We start from the raw sequence: 21903 nt of genomic DNA on the forward strand, positions 1-21903 counted from the left end.
GGTTGATGTACTGTGCATCCAAGAGAGCAGGTGGAAAAGTAGTAAGGCGAGAAGTTTAGGAGCAGGGTTTAAATTATTCTACCACGGACTAGATGGGAAGAGAAATGGAGAAGAATGTCTTGGAGGTGAAAAGAGTATCAGATCGAGTGATGAGACAAAAATTTGAAATTGAGGGTGTTATGTATAATGTGGTTAGCGGCTATGCCCCACAGGTAGGATGAGACCTAGAGTTGAAAGAGAAATTCTGGAAGGAACCAGATGAAGTAGTTCTGAGCATCCCAGAAAGCGAGAGAGTTGTGATTTGTGCAGATTGTAATGGAAATATTGGTAAAGGAAACAGGGGCGATGAAGAAGTGATGGGTAAGTACGGTATCCAGGAAAGGAACTCTGAGGGACAGATGGTGGTGGACTTTGCAAAAAGGATGGAGATGGCTGTAGTGAACACTTATTTCCAGAAGAAGAGGAACATATAGTGACCTATAAGAGGGGAGGTAGAAGCATGCAGGTGGATTATATTTTGTCCAGACGATGTAATCTGAAGTAGATTACTGAGTGTAAAGTAGTGGTAGGGGAGAGTGTAACTCGACAGCATAGGATGGTGCTGTGTAGGATGACTCTGGTGGTGGGTAGGAAGATTAAGAAGACAAAGGTAGAGTAGAGAACCATGTGGTGGAAGTTGACAAAGAAAGAATGTTGTGCGACCGTTCGGAAAGAGGTGAGACAGGCTCTCGATGGACAGCAGAAGCTCCCAGAAGACTGGACTACGACAGCCAAGGTAATCAGAGAGACAGGCAGGAGAGTACTTGGTGTGTCTTCTGGTCGGAAAGGGGAGAAGGAGACTTGGTGGTGGAACCCCAAAATACAAGGAGTCATACAAGGAAAGAGATTAGCGAAGAAGTGGGACACAGAGGACTGAGGAGAAAGAAGTACAAAGGTAGTTGGTCCCGATGACATACCAGTGGAGGTATGGAAGCAATTTGGAGAGATGGCTGTGGAGTTTTTGACCAACTTATTCAACAGATTACTAGCGGGCGAAAAGATGCCTGAAGAATGGAGGAAAAGTGTTCTAGTTCCCATTTTTAAGAACAAAGGCGATGTTCAGAGCTGTGGGAACTATAGAGGAATAAAGTTGATGAGCCACACAATGAAGTTATGGGAAAGAGTAGTGGAGGCTAGACTCAGGACAGAAGTAAGTATCTGTGAGCAACAGTATGGTTTCATGCCTAGAAAGAGTACCACAGATGCATTACTTGCCTTGAGAATGCTAGTGGAAAAGTACAGAGAAGGTCAGAAGGAGCTACATTGTGTCTTTGTGGATCGAGAGAAGGCCTATGACAGAGTATCAAGAGAGGAACTGTGGTACTGCATGTGTAAGTCTGGTGTGGCAGAGAAGTATGTTAAAATAGTACAGGACATGTATGATGGCAGCAGAACAATTGTGAGGTGTGCCTTAGGTGTGACAGAAGAATTTAAGGTGGAGGTGGGACAGCACCAGGGATCAGCTCTGAGCCCCTTCCTGTTTGCAGTGGTAATGGATAGGCTGACAGATGAGGTTAGACTGGAATCCCCTTGGACCATGATGTTCACAGATGATATTGTGATATGCAGTGAAAGCAGGGAGCATGCAGAGGAACAATTAGAAAGATGGAGACATGCACTGGAAAGGAGAGGAATGAAGATTAGCCGAAGTAAAACAGAATATATGTGCGTGAATGAGAAAAGTAGAGGGGGAAGAGTGAGGCTACAGGGAGAAGAGATAGCGAGGGTGGACGACTTCAAATATTTAGGGTCAACAATCCAGAGCAATGGTGAGTGTGGTAAGGAAGTGAAGAAACGGGTCCAAGCAGGTTGGAACAGCTGGCGGAAGGTGTCTGGTGTGTTATGTGAGGGAAGAGTCTCTGCTAGGACGAAGGGCAAAGTTTACAAAACAGTGGTGAGGCCGGCCATGATGTACGGATTAGAGACGGTGGCACTGAAGAAACAACAGGAAGCTGAACTGGAGGTGGCAGAAATGAAGATGTTGAGGTTCTCGCTCGGAGTGACCAGGTTGGATAGGATTAGAAATGAGCTTATTAGAGGGACAGCCAAAGCTGGATGTTTTGGAGACAAGATTCGAGAGAACAGACTTCGATGGTTTGGACATGTTCAGAGGCGAGAGAGTGAGTACATTGGTGGTAGGGTGCTGAGGATGGAGCTGCCAGGAAAAAGAGCGAGAGGAAGACCAAAGAGAAGGTTTATGGATGTGGTGAGGGGAAGACATGAGGGCAGTTGGGGTTAGAGAGGAAGATCCAGAAGATAGGCTAAGATGGAAAAAGATGACATGCTGTGGCGACCCCTAACGGGACAAGCCGAAAGGAAAAGAAGAAGATACATTCGGGTCTCAAACTGGCGGTCCAAGGGTCATTTGTGGCCCCCAAGATGATAATTTGCGGCCCCACCTTACTTACTATGAAAGTTAAATGATGGTGTGGCCCTGAAGTTTTATATGAATGATGCTTTACGGTGTTGTGTACGGAGCTGGTGAACCTACCAATCAAAGTGGGGTTGCGGCTCTCGGGGGTGTGACAATGACAAGGCTTGATGCAAGCAGAGAAACATTTTTCACTGAGTGAAAGTTGCAGTGGTTTTGCCATGGAGAGTTTTATTAGTTCTGCACACAACCTGTTTACACCAGCTTCCTTGCTTATCTTATTTAGTGAAAAAAAAAGTTGTTTTTTAAATTTTCTCTTTTAAATTGTGGGCAACTAGAATCACTGATGGTGGTACACACGCCTTCCTTTGGTGTGGGCAGTGTGGGATCGATTCCCGCTCAGTGATGGTGTCGATATCTACCCTGTGACTGACTGGTGATCAATTCAGGGTGTCGTCTGCCTTTCGCCCGAAGTTAGCTGGGATAGGCTCCAGCTTTCCCCCAACTCTTGTGAGGATAAGCGGCTTGGATAATGAATTGTGTGCCTGGACCCTGAGCCTGCGTCCCAGCCGCAGCCAGAATGTGCCTCCAGCGGCCTCGAGGCGAATTGACTTTTGAGACCACTGATATACATAATCAGCGGATAACCTGTATTACCAAAAAAAAAAAAATCTGTTTAAAACAATTTTGATTCATGGGCCTTGCCACGTCTTAACAGGAGGGATGGTAATGGTAGATATTATACAGACATTTTCGCACCTTTGGATTCAATTCTTACTCAAAAAATTGTAGATCATGTCTTAATTGCTGCAAACACAATACTCAAGGGAACTGCAGACCTAAGAGAGGGCAGTTTCCCCAAGCTAGTCATTCTTTCCAGTTTTTACACTTTAATCTTATTGAGCTAAACAAAGTCCAGCATTACAAATGTTAAGTATTGATCTGCCCCTTATCTAAATGGGTGCAGATTTTTGCATGTACAAGTGCTGGTACAGTTACTGTGGTAAAGTTCTTGTGTAAATGTATCATTCCTTCTAATGTCATCACCAAAAAAAATTGTACGGCAACAATGTGCCACATTTTGTTAATGAAATAATCAGTAAAGTAGCTGCAAATCTACAAATAACTTAATAAAAAAAATCATTGTGCAGGATTAGTGGAACGAAGCAATGGGACAGTGAAGTCGATTAAAGAAAACTATGGAACATACAGGGAGAACTTGAAGAGAATGTTTACATTTAGTAAAACTGTATATGAAAATAACCCCAACAGATAAAGAATTGTTCCCATTTGAAATAGTATCTAGTAGATTACATTAGATTAGACTGCCCATGGTAGAGCAGCCAGTGCAGCAGTCAGAATTTAAGTGACTGGATGAAAGAGACTCTGCCAAATAAAACTGTGAAAGAAGCAAATGATCTGCCGCCTACTGTGCCTTCTTCACAGGTGCTGTTTGTGTCCATTGGTGATTGGGTCCTGAGAAAAGTCATCAAAAGGAAGTGTTGGTACTCACCTCGCTGGGAAGGTCAAGTCTGCTGACCACTCCCATGGTGATAAAGATAGCAGAACGTCCCACATGGATACACTTGTCCCACTGCAAGCCTGTGGCTCCCTTTTCATTCAACGACGAGTAGCGGTAGAAGTCCGGCTACAAAGGGTGGGGGGGCAATAGGCTGCCCTGGTCTCAAACCGGTGAAGAATTCAGCTGATCAGCGCTTCAGCATGTTAGGTAAAGGAGATCCACTATTGGGACTGCTGGCCTTAGTGCTGATCGGAGCATGGCTCCTCTGCACTGGCCAGTCTGGGACTGTACGTGTTTGTCACTGGGTCTATGGACATGAATCATTATGGAGCAAGGACAATCCCACCTCTCCAATGGACGCCAACGCCTGGTACTCGTATGTGAAGATTGTGTCCCTCCGTGCACAACCAATGACAGATCAACAAGTGTGGTGAAGTTGGAACTACTCAGATGCCCCGCCATGAAAGGAACTCTGCAGCAGCGATGAGTCCGACAACGCTAGCAATTCCACCTGCTGGTCCAAGTCTTCAACCCAGGCCAGGAAAGAATGAAGACAGAAACCATCAGAGGTATTCAGGACAGACCTTTCCACCACCATGAAGGTGCATGACTCATACCAGCTCAACGCAGAGGATAACTACGTCCTGGCCGATCTATAGAAGCAGAAGCGGGAAAAGTGGTGTATACTGTACAGGTCCCCGTTAGCCCGCAGTCCATCCCGGAGCCCGTGGCCCGGGCGCTACCCGACAAAAGCAACAAAGTAAAGTTCGTCAGGCCCAAGAAGTTGATCCACAGGTCGGCCACCCTGGCCCTCAGTTATGTGGACATAAGGACTTTGGCGGAGGGCATGTGTCACTACGACCTCAACGAAGAAGACGTCACCTGGCTGCAGGTCATCAACGTGGAGTTTGCAAGGTTGGCCCTTCCACCACTGGATGAATTTGCCATGGAGTGCTTCTTGAAGGAGTTTGAGCACCGTTGTCATAACAACATGACGCACACTACCGAGACACAGTAGGGCCTTGGCATCGAGTACAACGAGAATGTGGTGTGCGACGTGCCAGTTCCCCAAAGGAGAGGACAACAATGAGATGGTGTTCTGCGACAAGTGCAATATCTGCGTCCACCAGGTATCCTGCCAAAGTGCCAGTTGTGCCCGAAGAAGGGCGATGCAATGAAGCCCACCTGCAATGGAACCAAGTGGGTCCATGTCAGCTGTGCCTTTTGGATCCCAGAGCTGAGCAATGGGAACCCGGAGAAGATGGAGCCCGTCACCAACGTGTCGCACATTCCCAGCAACAGGTGGGTGCTCAACTGCTGCCTGTGTAAACAAAAGATGGGAGCCTGCATCCAGTGCTCTGCCAAAAAACTGCCGCATTGCCTTCCACGTGACTTGCGGCCTCTACTCCGGTCTGGAGATGACAATCATCACCCAGGACGACAAAGTCAAGTTCAAGTACGGCATTAGAGGCCTTAAGGGCAGTGACTCTGTGGAGCGGGACTCCACCACTGAAGTTGAAAATGAGGAAAGCGTCGGGAGCAAGAAAGGCAAACTGAGAGGAAGGGTTGAGAGGGGACAATGAAGAGGACACGGCCGTCCTCGGCCTCATCCCTTTCGCCTCGTCGTTGCAGTTGTCCTTGTGTCTTGTTTGTCAATGTGACCCGCAGAAAAAGCGTGTCAATGTCCGCAAGATGAAATTGGAAGAGATGGAGGAGGTCTTCTACCAGTTTGTTGAGACCGAGGAAGTGGGCCGTCACCTCAAGATGGCATCCGAGACAGTTGACTTTCTGTACCAGTACTGAAAGCTCAAGCGCAAAGCTAACTTCAACCAGCTGTTGCTCACGCCTAAGAAGGACGAGGAGGAAACCCTGGGCAGACGTGAACACGAGGTGTTGCTGAGACGACTTCAGCTATTCACGTACCTCCGCCAAGACCTGGAGAGGGTCTGCAACCTCACTTGCATGGTGATGAAGATGAAACCTTCCATGTGGCAAGTTCAGGAACAGATCTTCCAGCACCAAGTCCAGGTCACAGACCAAGACCTCATCAGCAGTAATCTGTCCGAGCAGCATCTGCAGAGTCTCTGCTCTTTAGACCGACTGAGCTCTCAGTGGTCTCAAACTTGGACCCCATGGAACCGCTCGGAACACAAGACCAAACGATAATCAAAGCAGGACAGGGGAAATCGTGTGAAAGGAAAAAAAGCTCAGACTCACTGCCGGTATCTAAGGACGACACCAGAACCCTTGAGGCCAAACCCTTGGAGGTCAATGAGTTGGATCACGACTCCAGATGCCCAAACCAACCTAACGACAACCTTGTGCTTCGCCACGTAAAGTCCCCGAAGCAGGAGTTGACTGCTCAGGAAGGCGTTAGTGTGAGACTGCACTGGAAAACCATTCGGATTGAGGCCCTTGTGCCTGAACAGCGGCAAGGAAAACAGCTGGAGCATGAGGATTAGATGTGGAAGTGTTGGACTGAAATTTTAGATGTCTCCACCGAAGCCCTGAAGTGCCGCTTTCACTCTGTGTGTGCTGGAGCCTTTTCTGGTTCTGCAGCATGTGCGCGTGCCGGCGGGATACAACGATGGCACCCTGCGCATCTTTCTTCTCGCCACCTCTGAAATGGAGAGGAAGCTACATCCCCTTCGCGTTGCTGTCACTGCTGTCCAGTATTCTGCCAACGGTGACGTGATCCTCTCTGGTGGGAAAAATGGTCTCATAGCTGTCAGTCGTGGCCTGGATCGATCAACCATCAGCAATTTCAGGGACCACAAAGCGGCAGCCATCACCACCAACCCAGTGTGTTCGTGAACAGTGTAAGGACTTTGGACTGGTTGGGAATGAGCTGTGGTTGCCTTCCAGCGTTGACAGGTGTGTCAGTGTGTGGGCAGCTGATTGGTTCAAGTGCAAGTGTAGTTTACTGGACTGGCTCACACTTCCTGCGCAACCGTATTGCCTGCCATGTTGGGGAAAACTTCCCTCATTATGTCCTTGGTTGGAGAGGGGTTCCCAAAGGAGGTTCCATATCGAGGTAAAGATATCACCATCCCTACTGACGTCACTCCGGAGAAAGTGCTGACACACATCGTGGACTACTCAGAAAAACAGCAGAATGATGAGATACTGAAAGGAGAGATCCTCAAGAGTCCCAATCATCCTTGTGGGGAACAAGTCAGATCTGCACTCGGGTAGCTCCATAGAAACCATTCTCCCCACCATGAACCAGTTTTTTGAGATTGAGACATGTCGAGTGTTTTACAAGGAATCTATTATTATTATTATTGGAGGCCCCGTAGCTCAGTAGTTAGAGCACTGGTTTGGTAAACCAGGGGTTGTGGGTTCATATCCCACTGGGGCCTCCACTCCCTCAGATGGGTTGCGTCAGGAAGGGCATCCGGCGTAAAAATTGTGCCAAACATATATATGCGTTCATCTGAGATGATACGCTGTGGCGACCCTGAAAGGGACAAGCCGAAAAGAAACACACACACTATTATTATCATTGGTCCTGGTTCACCTCTGGACCTTGGTATTTTCTTGTGATGAAGTTCCTTGTATATGTAATTACTGTTCTGGGTGTGTTCTGCCTTTTCACGATGTGTATAATCCCACGTTTGAAATCTATGATGGTTAGAGCAAGGTCAAATGTTTTTGTGAACTATGCCCTTCTACAACAAGTAGACCCTGATTACATGCAGCTACAGCCAAAAGGAAACTTTTGATGCCTTTTATACGCGCAAGTGTAAATGATGAACTTTCTGAAAATGCAACAGCATTCTGATGTCCCCACTCGTATTTCCAAAATGATAAACAGGAGGGAAATGTTAAAATAATCATCCATATGTTCTCATTTTGTTCAAACTGTAGTTGGTTACACATCACCACCAAGCTTGTACCTTTGAACTCATTGTCTTGAAAACAGATGTCATCAATCAGACAGATGTAATCAATCAAACAGTCTCACACACACACACACACACACACACACGTACACTCATCATGTGATTTATGTGAATAAAAAGAAGCTGCAAGGGGGCACAAGTTGGAGTTGGTTGGAAGCAGGGTGAAGTCCTGTCACTCCCCTTGTAGCAAGTAAAAAACTTGCAGCCTTGTCTGTTCGCCTTCTTTTAATAGAGAGTCAAGCTTTTTAAACCTGGCATCTATGGTTCCATCAACTTAGTTGCTACTCATTTACATCCCTTGTGTTAAAGGGTATGTAAAATCTTCAATGCACCTTTTGCTTACATGATACAGTTGTTTTATGCTGAATTTAAATCTGAAATCTGTTATGAAGGAAGCATTTTTATTTTTCGACTATCGGGAAAAATTGATCGCAGATTTCTGGATTCGCCAGAAATACACTAGCACACAGCGGAAAAACCTCAAAGGAACGTGACGTCAGAAGTTGAGCTAAACATGGGTCCTGTTCGACTCCAATGTGAGGTCGATGATGGATTTCCCGGTAATTCAAGCGATGAACATGATTCTGAAGGGTCCCATGAAGACGGTGAAGAATACGAGCTTTATAAAGGTGTGAAATGTTATCAATTTGAGCCAGTTATCAAATAAAATCAAAAGTCTTTAACGTCCTTATCTGCTTTGGATCCAACGAAATGACTACTTCTCCACAAGGTGCATGCATAAATAGAATGAAAATAGAAGAACATCTTGGGTAAAAACAACATAAAATACTTACATCAAGGCACAGTTATTGCTAAAATAAACATACACGGCCGAAGGTAGATTATCACAAATCCCTCTTTCAAATGACACCATTAACGACGCAGAACGGCATACCAAAAAAAAAAAAAAAAAAAACGTCAGCCAATTTTCCCTCTAAACTGCACGCATGCGCAATATTGCACCGCTGATGCATTAGTATTATTCAGTCTAATGCTCCCTGTCTCCACAGTGATTCTGTAGAAACCCTGCAGCATCTTAGCTTCCAAGTTGTTCTTCCTGAGCACTCCTAAGAAGTGGAGTTGCTGCTAGACCTTTTTCACCACCACGGTGGTATTTAGAGTCCAGGTGAGTATGTCTATGATGTAGACTCGAAGAAATGGACCCTCTCCCCACACTCCAACATTGATGAAGAGTGAGACCGGGTCAACGCCACACTTCCGGAAGTCCAGGAAGATTTCCTTCGTCTTTGTGGTATTCAGTGTGAGGTTGTTTGCAGAACACCACTATGACAATTTTCCAATCTCGTCTCTGTAGGCAGACTCATCTCTTTTTGTGATGAGTCCGATCACAGTGGTATAATCAGCAAACTTGATAATGGAGTTGCTGGGATGGGCTGGTATGCAGTCTTATGTGTACATAGAGTATAGCAGAGGGTTCAGTACACAGCCTTGGGGGGACCCGGTGGTGAGGGTGATTGAGGAAGAGAGGTATGGGCAAAGTCTGACAGACTGTGGACGGTTTGTGAGGAAGTCTTTAATCCAGCAGTCGATGGAAGGAGATAGTCCCAGGGGGGAGAGTTTGTCAACCAAATTACCTGGCATTATCGTATTAAAAGCAGAGCTAAAGTCTATGAAAAGCATCCTGACATAGTTCCCTTCGCATTCCAGGTGGCTCAGAGCAGTGTGGAGAGCTATTGCGATAGCATTCTCTGTGGACTGGTTTCCTTTATGGACAAACAGGTAGGGGTCGAGTGAGGGAGGGAGTGAGCCCCTTATGAGGCGTGCAACCAGCCTCTCAAAGACTTCATGATCACAGGTGTGAGTGCAACAGGCCTGTAATCGTTTAGACTGTCAATGGATGATTTTTTGGGGGGATGGGGATGATTGTTCCAGATTTAGTGCAGGGGGTAATGGTTTATTGTTGCAAGGAGAAGATTTTTGTGAAAACATCCATCAGGTGATCAGCAAAGGCCATCAGTACCTTCCCCAGCACTCCTTCTGAGTCAGCAGCTTTCCTGGTTTTACAGCCTTGACCATGCCTCTCACTTCATGTTCTTGAAACGACAGCGTGCTGCTGATGGGTGGTGGTTGTGATGAGCCTGGGTTTGATCTGTCCGTCTCAAAACAGGCAAAGAAACAGCACACATCTTGTTCTTTCTGTTGTAGTTTGTGATGTTTTAATTCATCCCACATTTTTTTTGTTGGTTCCTGTAGACCGCCTTGGCCACTCCGATGCCCCTCTTTAAGTCTGCTTGAGCAGCACATACTGTGCTTTGTCCCTTAATCTGAAGGCGGCGTTGCAACGTCTCAGGAGTGCCTTAGTCTCTCGGGTCATCCAGGGTTTTTGTTTGGAGAAAACCCGGTCCATCTATTGACAGTCACAGTGTCTATGCAGTTTTTGACAGAACAGTATCTATGTGTTCCTGGAGGTTCTGGTGTTCAAATAATTCCCAAACATTGCATGAAAAACAGTCCTGCAGATGGGATAGTGCATTCTCCGGGCATGTTTTAATTGTCCTTGTTTAAGGCCTTGTTTGTACACTTAGGGGGATGTACAGTATGTGGGCCAAATGCTGATGCAGACTTTATCGGATCCAGCAAGATGGGGGAGGGCAGACAGCATACACGTTCAAATGCAGATGAAATAGCTGGCGATGAAGGTGCTGAGCTAGCAGTCAGACCCATGGAGGATGACATGCCTCATGTTGGAAACACTGACTGGTAAGCATTTGTGATGTCGCTGTTTTTTTTATTTACCCATCAACTAATAAATAGAAATGGCTTCGCTATCCCGAATGAATATATGAAGTTTTTGGTCTTGTTTTAAAATTCTGCAAACGGTGTGTATTTAGTTTAAGTTGGTATATTTACACAAATAAGGATTTTAACTTATGAAATTCGTTGAAAAGTTGACACGTTAATTTGAGAAGCAATAGGTGGTCATTACTTGCTTCACGAAAAAATATTTTTTCACGTGGTAAACTGATGCCATAATCAGACTGACTGAGTGTGGCTATTTGTCTCTATGTGCCCTGCGATTGGCTGGCAACCAATTCAGGGTGTACCCCGCCTCCTGCCCGTTGACAGCTGGGATAGGATCCAGGACTCCCCTCGACCTTCATGAGGATACGCGGTGAAGAAAATGGATGGCTGGATGGATGGATATCCACAGGTGTGCATGTAAATGCTGACTAACCATGGAAACAAGAGAAGAACGTTGTTGTTGCCATGAGTCAACATATTCACCAGAAAATGGCAGATTATCCAGACCAGGGATGTTCAATGCGTCGATCACTAGGCAGTTTTGGTCGATCGCGGGATGGCATACTAAAAAAAAAAAAAAAATCTCAGCCAATGTTCCCTCTTAACTGCACGCGTGCGCAATTGCGCACCGCTGATGCAGTTCTAAAGTAGATCTTGAGGTAAAAAAGTCTGGGCACCACTGATCCAGACCATCCGCGGCAGTGCACGCAGGATTTATTGCCAGCTGTCTGAACTCAATGAAGTAAAGTACTTGAGGTTGCGGAATTCAGTCAACAGTATTGGCAAAGACCAGATTTTCCACAACACGAGTAAGAGCTTTTTTAAAAAATTATTCATATTTGTCCAAATCAGCGCAGCATTTTGCCATTTACATTAAGATTTTTTTAAATAAAGAATTGTTTACATTATTATTGTTCCTACTAAAAGCATCATTTGTCCGATCTATGCTTGTTCAAACAAAGTCCCATTCTGAAAAATTGTCATATGGGTATATTTTCTTATTTTCAGGTCTATACTGCTGATAGAGGGAATGCGCCTATGTCATAAAATCCCATGATTTTTATTTACGCCGCCATACTGCTGGTCAAATAAAGCATTGTTGAAAGTTAATTCTGTTAAGACGAAATGAAAATATGTCTGAAAGCACGACACACAGAAATTTTTCCGATACTGTTAAACCAGTGCTTCTTAACCATGGTTCGATTGAACCCTAGGGGTTTGGTGAGTCAGTCTCAGGGGTTCGGTCTAGCCTCTGTTGCAGAGATCGAGACACACCAACTCATCATGTCTGTACGTGATGACATGCCCCGCATGGTCATCGATGGCTGCAGATGATCATGTGACATTGCCTGGCCAATCAGTGCTGTGAGAAATTTTGTGCACTCAGGAGTGATCCAACGTGTGAATGCCATCGTAGTGTATCATGTAATTACTTCATATTTTAATCCATACAACCTACAGTGCCTTGTGAAAGTATTCGGCCCCCTTGAACTTTTCAACCTTTTGCCACATTTCAGGCTTCAAACATTAAGATGTAAAATTAAAATTGTTTTGTCAAGAATCAACATGTGGGACATAATCGTGAAGTAGAATGAAATTTATTGTATATTTTAAACTTATTTGACCATACTTTGTAGCTCCACCTTTTGCTGCAATTACAGCAGCAAGTCGCTTGGGGTAAGTCTCTATCAGTTTTGCACATCAAGAGACTGAAATTCTTGTCCATTCCTCCTTGCAAAACAGCTCGAGCTCAGTGAGGTTGGATGGATAGTGTTTGTGAACAGCGGTCTTCAGCTCTGCCCACAGATTCTCGATTGCATTCAGGTCTAGACTTTGACCTGGCCATTATAACACCTGGATACGTGTATTGTGAACCATTCCATTGAAGATTTGGCTTTATGTTTTGGATCACTGTCCTGTTGGAAGATAAATCTCCGTCCCAGTCTCAGGTCTTTTGCAGACTCCCAACAGGTTTTCTTCCAGAATGGTCCTGGATTTGGCTCCATTCATCTTCCCATAAATTTTAACTATCTTCCCTGTCCATGCTGAAGAAAAGCAGACCCAAACCATGGGGCTGTCACCACCATGTTTGACAGTGGGGATAGTGTGTTCAGGTTGATGAGCTGTATTGCTCTTACTCTTACTCTTATGTTACTCTCTTCACTTTAAACAGAACCCTGAGACTATCACAGAGCAGGTGCATTTATCCGGAGGCTTGAGTACACACAGGTGGATTCTGTTTATCATCACCAGTCAACATTGGATCATTCAGACATCCTCATTGAACGTCTGGAGGGAGTTTGCTGCACTGAAAGTAAAGGGGCCGAATAATATTGCACGCCCCACTTTTCAGTTTATTTGTGAAAAAGGTACAACATATCCAATAAAATGTGTTCCACTTCACAATTGCATCCCACTTGTTGATTCTTGACAAAAAAAATAAAGATTTTATATCTTTATGTATGAAGCCTGAAATGTGGCAAAAGGTTGAAAAGTTCAAGGGGCCAGAATGCTTACACAAAGCACTGTATGTCTAGCAAAAAAAGAAAGTTGTCGGACGAATTTGTACAATACGGATTGTCACGTATCATGGAACAGGATGGAAGTCAGCATTCTATCTGCATGGTTTGCGATGCTAAATTGAGCAACTCTAGCCTCGATCCGGCAAAACTAAAGGAACACTTCGAAAAACTGCATCGAGATGGGGAATATAAGAGCACAACGCTAGCTGAATTCAAGGTGAAGAGAGCCAGATTCGATGATAAGCCCACTCTACCTGCTCTTGGATTTGCACCCATTAACAAACCAATCCTCGTACCTGATCGCAAAGCAGGGCAAGCCACACACCATTGGTGAAACACTTGTCAAACTAGCTGCGTTAAAGATGGCGACTCTGATACTCAGAACAGCGGCCGAAGGTAGATAATCACAAATTACTCTTTCAAATGACACCATTAATGACAGAATTGAGGATATGAGTAAAGACATCTTGGCTCAAGTAGTCGCAGATCTGATTTCAAGTCCGGAAAAATTCAGCCTTCAACTCGATGACACCAAGACGTTCAAAGTTTATAAAATAAGAAAAAATATATCGATAAAGCACAGGTTTATTTCATTCTATTTCATGCTGCATAAATAAATTTTGATAAGTTGAAAACAAGTCTCCTATTCTGTGACAAGTTTGTATTACTGCTTGTTTTCATGCTTCAAAGTATTTTATTAAAATTAAAAACCCAGCACAAATAAATAAATAAATAGATGGGTTTGCAGCCATCCATTTTCATAGCCATTTATCCTCACAAGGGTCGTGGGAGTGCTGGAGCCTATCCCAGCTGTCAATGGGCAAGAGGCAGGGGACACCCTGAACTGGTTGCCAGCCAATCGCAGGGCACATCGAGACAAACAGCTGCACTCACAATCACACCCAGGGGCAATTTAGTCTCCAAATAATGTTGCATGTTTTTGGGATGTGGGAGGAAAATGGCGTGCTCGGAGAACACCCACGCAGGCACGGGGAGAACATGCAAACATGCTGGGATTTGAACCCCGCTCCGCAGAACTGTGAGGCCAACACTCGACAGCTGTTTCACCTTGCTGCCTGCCTCATGATATTTATACATCAAATTTATTAACTAGTTTTGGAATCAGAAATATGGTAAAGGGTTTTTGAACTATTTTTTATGTTGGGTACCGCAAACAAATTTTTGCAATACATCGTTATTTGTCATTTATGATATGACAAGTTGACCTTTTTGTACAGATTTGAACAAGAATTATGGAAGTTGACAGATTTGCCTTCACAGTGAAGAAAATAAGTATTTGAACACCCTGCTATATTGCAAGTTCTCCCACTTAGAAATCATGGAGGGGCTGAAATTTTCATCATATGTGCATGTCCACTGTGAGAGAGATAATCTAAAAAGAAAATCCAGAAATCACAATGTATGATATCGTTATTCGTCATTTATGATATGACAAGTTGATCTTTTTGTACAGATTTTAACAACAATTATGGAAGTTGACAGATGTGCCTTCACAGGCCACATACAGTGAAGAAAATAAGTATTTGAACACCCTGGTATATTGCAAGTTCTTCCACTTAGAAATCATGGAGGGGCTGGCTGAAATCATTTTCATCATATGTGCATGTCCACTGTGAGAGAGATAACCTAAAAGAAAATCCAGAAATCACAATGTATGATATTTTTTTTTGCGATTTATTTGTGTGATACAGCTGCAAATAAGTATTTGAACACCTGTCTATCAGCTAGAATTGTGGCCCTAAAAGACCTGTTAGTCCACCTTTAAAAGTCCCCTCGACTCCATGTATTAGCCTGAATCAGATGGACCTGTGTGAGGTTGTTAGCTGCATAAAGACACCTGCCCACCCCATACAACCAGTAAGACTCAAACTTGTAACAAGACCAAAGAGCTGTCCATAGACGCCAATGGAGTAGAAGAGAACAGCTGAATGACAAGGATAAAACGATCCAACATACATCTGTGCATTGGTGTTCCCATGGTGTTCCAAATGAGTGTAAATTGGCTGACTAAGTGGCACCTGGATTTGAATCTTTCCTGTGTGGAGAGTGGAGAGAATAAACTACATCCACCACAATGTCAAAATTGGGAAATTGGACTCAAAAGTGTTTTGAGGCTGTGGACTTAATTAATGGCAATTCAAAACCAAATAGCCATGGACATGCTCCTGACTGAAAAAGGTGGTGTCTGTGCTCTCTTTGGGGAGTGGTGCATCTTCATCCTGAACATTTTGGCTGTTTTCGGTTGTCTGACAAAGGCTATAGAAGGCCTGAGGGTCCTCGTCGGTAAGGTGAATGAGCACTCTGGTATTGACACCTCCATGTAGGACAAATGGATGAGTGTGTTTGGCAAATACAAAGCAATCGTCTCATCTATTTTAATTCCATTGCGGTTTTCGCAGCTATTTTGACTTTGTGTGATTGGACAAATCATGAGGGAGTATTCTGGCTGAATTGCTGGCTGTTTCCAAATCCCGGCTGTTATGACGATGGATAAACAACCATTTTTCCTCTGAGCGTATCAAAGTAGTCGAAGGTCTGGCAAAGTGTCTCTTTTGGGTGATGTGAGAGAAATGTTGGATTAATTGGATATAAAGTTATCTCATATTTGCTCTCTTCTGGATGTTTTTAATGCTTCATTGCTTATGTGATGCGATGCAATCGAGAGGCCCATTGGGTGCCATGGAAACTTTGCTATGATGTGCTTAAACAATGTGATGCAATCAAGTGACATTGGGTGCCGTGGAAAAAACAAGACGGTGATGCAGAAGACAGTATAAAGACTGACGATCTGGAGAGGAGAGTGAAGACATCGCAAAGACTCACATGGACTATTTTTGTTACGGTTGCTTTGTTTGTCACATTTGCTTTGTTGCGATCCATACCACGAATATCACCTCTTTGGCAAGGAAGGAGACCGAGCTGGTGTGTGAGGTTGAGAAGTTTCAACTAGATATAGTCACTTGGGCTTTGGTACCAGTCCTCTTTAGAGGGGTTGGACTCTCTTCCACTCTAGATTTGCCCATGGTGAGAGGTGACGAGCAGGTGAGCAGCAGAAATGAAGATGTTGTGGTTCTCGCTAGGAGTAAGCAGGTTGGATAGGATTAGGAATGAGTTTATTAGAGGGATAGCCAAAGTTGGATGTTTTGGAGACAAGGTTCGAGGGAGCAGACTTCGATGGTTTGGACATGTCCAAAGACAGGAGAGTGAGTACATTGGTAGAAGGGTGCTGAGGATAGAGCTGCCAGGCAAAAAAGCGAGAGGAAGTGTCAGGATTACCAGTCAGACATTCATTAAAAAAAAGGAAGCAAAGACATCAATCAGTTCAAGTTTGACAGCTCGTGAGGAGCGAGGAGAGGAACTGTCTCATACAATTTACTACTGCACTCTCTGATTATCCTCTCCTCAGCACGTCTATTTATTTGGTTTCAAACACCCTTTATTTACATGGATTTGCAAAAAGGAGATAGAGGAGCAAAATATAAGGAAAAAAGTGTACTTGTTTGTTCATGTGTGTGTGGAAGACTGTTGAGTACATGTGTGGTGAAGTTTGTCATCATTTATTTAACAGACAACAGGTGCTCCTGGTTCTAACAGCTCTGATGATTAGATGTTCTTGTTCTTGTGCTATCTTCTGCAATGCGGCTGCCATGTTATCTAGAGCAGAGCTTTGGCGGCACTTGACGAGACAAGCCAGAAGGAAAAGAAGAAGAGGGAGATGAGATGCTCCTATAGGGGACTCCATCATTTTGCTGGGGTAATTCAATTTTCATGTTGGCAATGACAGTGAGACCTAAAGGGGGTGAAAGAACCAACGGTGAGGCATTCTGTTTAGCTGAATGAGGAGTCTTATCTGGCATTTTTGGCCTGTGGGACTTCTGAGGCAGCTGATGGGTACTGTCTGGCTAATGCAGCTTTGGTGGTCGCTGAAGCAAAAACCCGTGCATAGCAGGAGTTCAGTGAGGCCATGGAGCAAGACTTCAAGACGGCTTCAAGGAAATTCTGATTCACCTTCCAGCGTCTGAAGAGTGGGAAGCATTGCACTGTCAACAATGTGTATAACAAGGATGGGGCGCTGTTGACCTCGACTCGAGAGCGGTTGTGAGTCGGTGGTTAGAATACTTGTAAGACCTCCTTTCCACCAACACGCTTTCCTATGAGGAAGCAGAGTCTTGGTTCTCTGAGCCGGGCTCTTCTATCTCTGGGGTTGAGGTCACCAAGGTGGTTTAAAAGCTCTTCGGTGGTAAGGCCCCAGGGGTGGGTGAGATTCGTCAGAAGTTCTTAAAGGTTCTGGGTGTTGTGGTGTTGTCCTGGTTGACATGCCTCTGCAACATCGCTTGGACATCGGGGACAGTGCCTCTGGATTGGCAGACTGGGGTGTTGGTCCTCCTTGTGATAAAGGGTGTGAGAGAGTGTGTTCTGACTATAGGGTGATCTAAAATGAAGTTGCAGCTTTCAGCTGATGACTGCCTAAGGGTGAGTTGTCTCTGACTGCGTGGGTGGAAGTCAATCAGCCTTGGCAGTTCCAAATTAGTTGTGAGGGTTTGATGGGGAACATCTGGGCAGAGTCTTTTTGCTTAATGAACGTTATTTCCATCTCTCCTCACATGCTGCCATTTTCACAAGTCACATGAACTACGTGGGCGTATGTGACGTGTTACGTGCTGTTCCAAACGCTTGATTACATGGGACACCATTATGCCCAACGCTGATTTCTCGGATTTATCCTCATTTGGTGAAGAAATAAAAGGTTGATGGTGGTTCCCTGGTTGATCGGGAAGACGGAGGAATACTTCCATACACAGTCGTGAACGGCACGGCGGTGAGCGGCTCAGCTGTTTGGTTCATCGGGAAGACGGAGGAATACTTCCATACAGATTTGAACCTGTGGCTGTAAATAATGCCGCCGAGCGGCGTAGCCATCAGCTCGCTCACCCGGCAGCAAATTCCGCCCCTCGGCTGTAAATAATGTTGAATACTCGGATGGTTCTTTGAGCGTAATGGCGCGGAGTCTGACGAGCTTGCCTGGCCAGGGAGTAAGCTCACGGCTACGCCGCTCGGTGGAGCTCCGCTTACGTTGTTCATGCAAACCACTGGATTTCCACTTTAACTGGTGTTTCACATTGATTTGAATCAATGTCTTATTCGTGAAAGTTTTTTGTCTTCTTCAATATATATAATATCTGTGTGTACCTGAAACAAAACACACTTGTTTAAATAGGTCTATGTCTTTGCGATATCTTTGTAGAATTTGTAGCTATAATTTCACGTAAAATTTTCTTGAAAACCTACACATTGCTATCATAACATTTATTTCAAAAAACATTTAGGCCATAGCACTTGTTTTATGATATTCTTTCCGCTGTATCAACTGGAAATTCCTCAAATGAAAAGTACATGATAAATATGATACAATAACCGTCAGCATTTTTCACATCACAAATAAAACTTAAAAGCACATTTCTATAAAGGTGATTTAATGGTCTGGAAGCGGCTGATTTGGAAGGGTGAAAGGTCATAAGATGGCAGTTCTCCCAGGCTCAGCTCGCACAGCAACTTGCCAATGACTGGTCCAAACTTGAAGCCATGACCTGGGGAAGAAATTTCATTGTAAAGCCGCAAAATAGATCAGTACATATTGCATTAGAATCAGAATCGCTTTAATGGCCAAGTATAGAAAAACACACAAGGAATTTGTCTCTGGCAGTCGGTGCCGCTCCTGTATGACATTCATGTTGAGTACGGAGAAGCAGAATAAACTAACAAGAACAAACAATAGCCATTCAATTAATGGGTTACTACCATAATTTCTCAAGTACAATGCATCCTGAAGTATAATGCGCACCCCCAAAGTTGACCTAAAAAAATCTGGAAAACCCACCAATTTGCCACTACCCATATGCTCAGGACCACAACACCATCCAGAGATGCACGCAGCTTGGATCGCCTTCTCCAGGACCTATGTCTGGATGACTCCAGCTTCAAATGCTATATGAGTCCCGTGAGTGGCAGTTTCGGGTCATTATTGAATGGTGTTGCATTAAATTAATTTTCACAATATCGAGTGACCATCCATCCCGCCACCCCCCTTGAGCCATCACATTATTGTGGTGGAGGGGTTTGTGTCCCAATGATTCTGGGAGCCAAGCTGTCTGGGCCTTTATCTCCATGGAAGCCTCACCCATGGCAAATGGGTCCAAAAACACGGCTCCAAAACCATTATAATGTCCAGCAATACAACAAAACATTTTACCACATGAGGAAATTCTCGTGCACCATCCAGCGTCCCGGAAGGGGGAAGCAGTAACACTGTGTATGGTGGGGATTGGGGACTGTTGACCTCGACTCGGGACGTTCTGATTTGGTGGGGAGAATACTTCCAAGACCTCATCAATTACATCGACATGCCTTCCTATGAGGAATCAGTTTGGTGTCTCCTAGACAGGCTCTCCTTCTTCTTCTTTTCCTTTCGTGTTGTCCTGTTCGGGGTCACCACAGCGTGTCATATTTTTCCATGTAAGCCTATCTCTTGCATCTTCCTCTCTAACACCAACTGCCCTCATGTCTCCCCTCGGAACATCCGTCAACCTTCACTTTGGTCTTCATCTCGTGCTTTTGCCTGGCAGCTCCATCCTCATCACCCTTCTTCCAATATACTCACTCTCTCTCCTCTGGACATGTCCAAACCATTGAAGTCTGCTCTACCCAACTTTCTTCTCCAAAGCATCTAACATTGGCTGTCCCACTGATTAGGTCATTTCTAATCCTATCTAACATGCTCACTTCTAGGGAGAACCTCAACATCTTCATTTCCGCCACCTCCAGCTCTGCTTCTTGTTGTCGCTTCAATGCCACCGTCTCTAATCTGTACATCATGGCTGGCCTCACCACTGTTTTATAAACTTTGCCCATCATCCGAGCAGAGACCATTTTGTCACATAACTCACCTGAGACCTTCCACCAGCTGTTCCAATTTCCTTGGACCCATTTCTCCACTTTTTTACCAAACTCATCATTGCTCTGGATTATTGACCCAAAGTATTTGAAATCGTCTACCTTGCTATCGCCTCTCCCTGGAATCTCACTCTTCCCCCTCCACCTCTCTCATTCTCGCACATATTTTCTCTTTTACTTCGGCTAATCTTCATTCCTCTCCTTTCCAATGCATGCCTCCACCTTTCTATTTGTTTCTCCACCTGCCTCCCTGCTTTCACTGCGGATCTGCGGTCAGTCCAAGGGGATTCCAGGCTAACCTCATCTGTCACCCTATCCATTATCACTGCAAACAGGAATGGACTGAGAGCAAATCTCTGATGCAGTCCCACCTCCACCTTAAATCCTTCTGTCACACCTACGGCACACCTCACCACTGTTTTACTGCCCTTATACATGTCCTGTACGATAGTAACATATTATACTTCTCTACCACACCAGACCTCCGCACGTACCACGAAGTACCATGGCCTCTCTTGGTACTCTGTCATAGACTTTCTCTCGATCCACAAACACACAATGTAGCTCCTTTTGACCTCTATAGTTTTCGATTAGGATCCTCAAAGTAAATAATTTCATGGGTAGGATCGGAATATTAGTAAACACAAGGATTAGTCTGAAGGAAACAAAATTATTTTCAAGTTTGGATCAGATTACCTGATTTAAGAGCCATCTGTCCATCCATCCATCCATCCATCCATCCAATCATCCATTTTCTGAGCCATTTATGCTCACAAGGGTCGCGGGAGTGCTGTCTCTATCCCAGCAATCTTCGGGCAGGAGGCGGGGTACACCCTGAACTGGTTGCCAGCCAATCACAGCGCACATGGAGACAGACAACAGTCGTACTCACAATCACATTTAGCGGCAATTTAGAGTTTTCAATTAATGCAGGTTTGGGGATGTGGGAGGGAACCGGAGTGCCCGAGAAAATCAATGCAGGGGCGGGGAGAACATGCACAAATAGGGAGGGTATGGGAGCAGGTGGGGGGACTGTGTCAGGATTTGAATCTTGGTCCTCAGAACTGTGAGGCCAACGCCCTACGGGTGCTCCACGGTGGCGTGTTTATTAATATATAATGTGTTTATTTATTTGTTTATTCTAATAATGCAATGACTAGTCGCTGATGAAGTCATTGATATCTTTTCAGTTTTAGAGAAATAATAATTTAAAAGGTTCTACTTGGTGGGAAATACATGGTGGAACGGTGGGCCAACTGGTTAGAGCGTTGGCCCCCCTGTTCTGAGGAGTTTGCATGTCTCCCCATACCTGCATGGGTTTACTCCGAGGGCTCTGGTCCCGCCACAACCACCAAAACACGCATGAATTGGAGACTCTAAATTGCCCTTAGGTGTGATTCTAAGTGCGACTGCTGTTTGTCTATATGTCCCCATGTGATTGGCCGGCAACCAGTCCAGGGTGTACACCGCCTGCTTCCGGTTAGGCTCAAGCACTCCCGCAACCCTTGTGAGAATAAGTGGCTCATATTATGGATGTATGGATGGATTTTTGGCTGAGGATTTTGCTTTTTTAAAGACTGAGATTGACTGCAACTGAAATACAAATGAACATAATAGTTTTCATGTTCTTCTGTGCTGTGTTTTACCTGAGAATCCTGCACCAATCACGATATTGCCGTATGCAGGGTGGCGGTCAAGTACAAAATGACGGTCAGGTGTTAACTGGGAAAATAAAATGTGAAAAGTGAGAACATATATTTCTCAACCAATTCAAACACAACATCCATCCATTTATCCATCCATACATCC

The 21903-nt window shown here is 44.7% G+C and overlaps 1 pseudogene; it reads left to right on the top strand.

Annotated features, from left to right (window-relative positions):
- The first annotated feature begins 4132 nt into the window (after positions 1-4132).
- Positions 4133-8041, top strand: LOC133504999 (protein Jade-1-like; annotated as a pseudogene).
- Positions 8042-21903: the final 13862 nt, after the last annotated feature.

This window comes from Syngnathoides biaculeatus, chromosome 8, assembly GCF_019802595.1.
Source record: "Syngnathoides biaculeatus isolate LvHL_M chromosome 8, ASM1980259v1, whole genome shotgun sequence".
Classification (NCBI taxonomy): domain Eukaryota; kingdom Metazoa; phylum Chordata; class Actinopteri; order Syngnathiformes; family Syngnathidae; genus Syngnathoides; species Syngnathoides biaculeatus.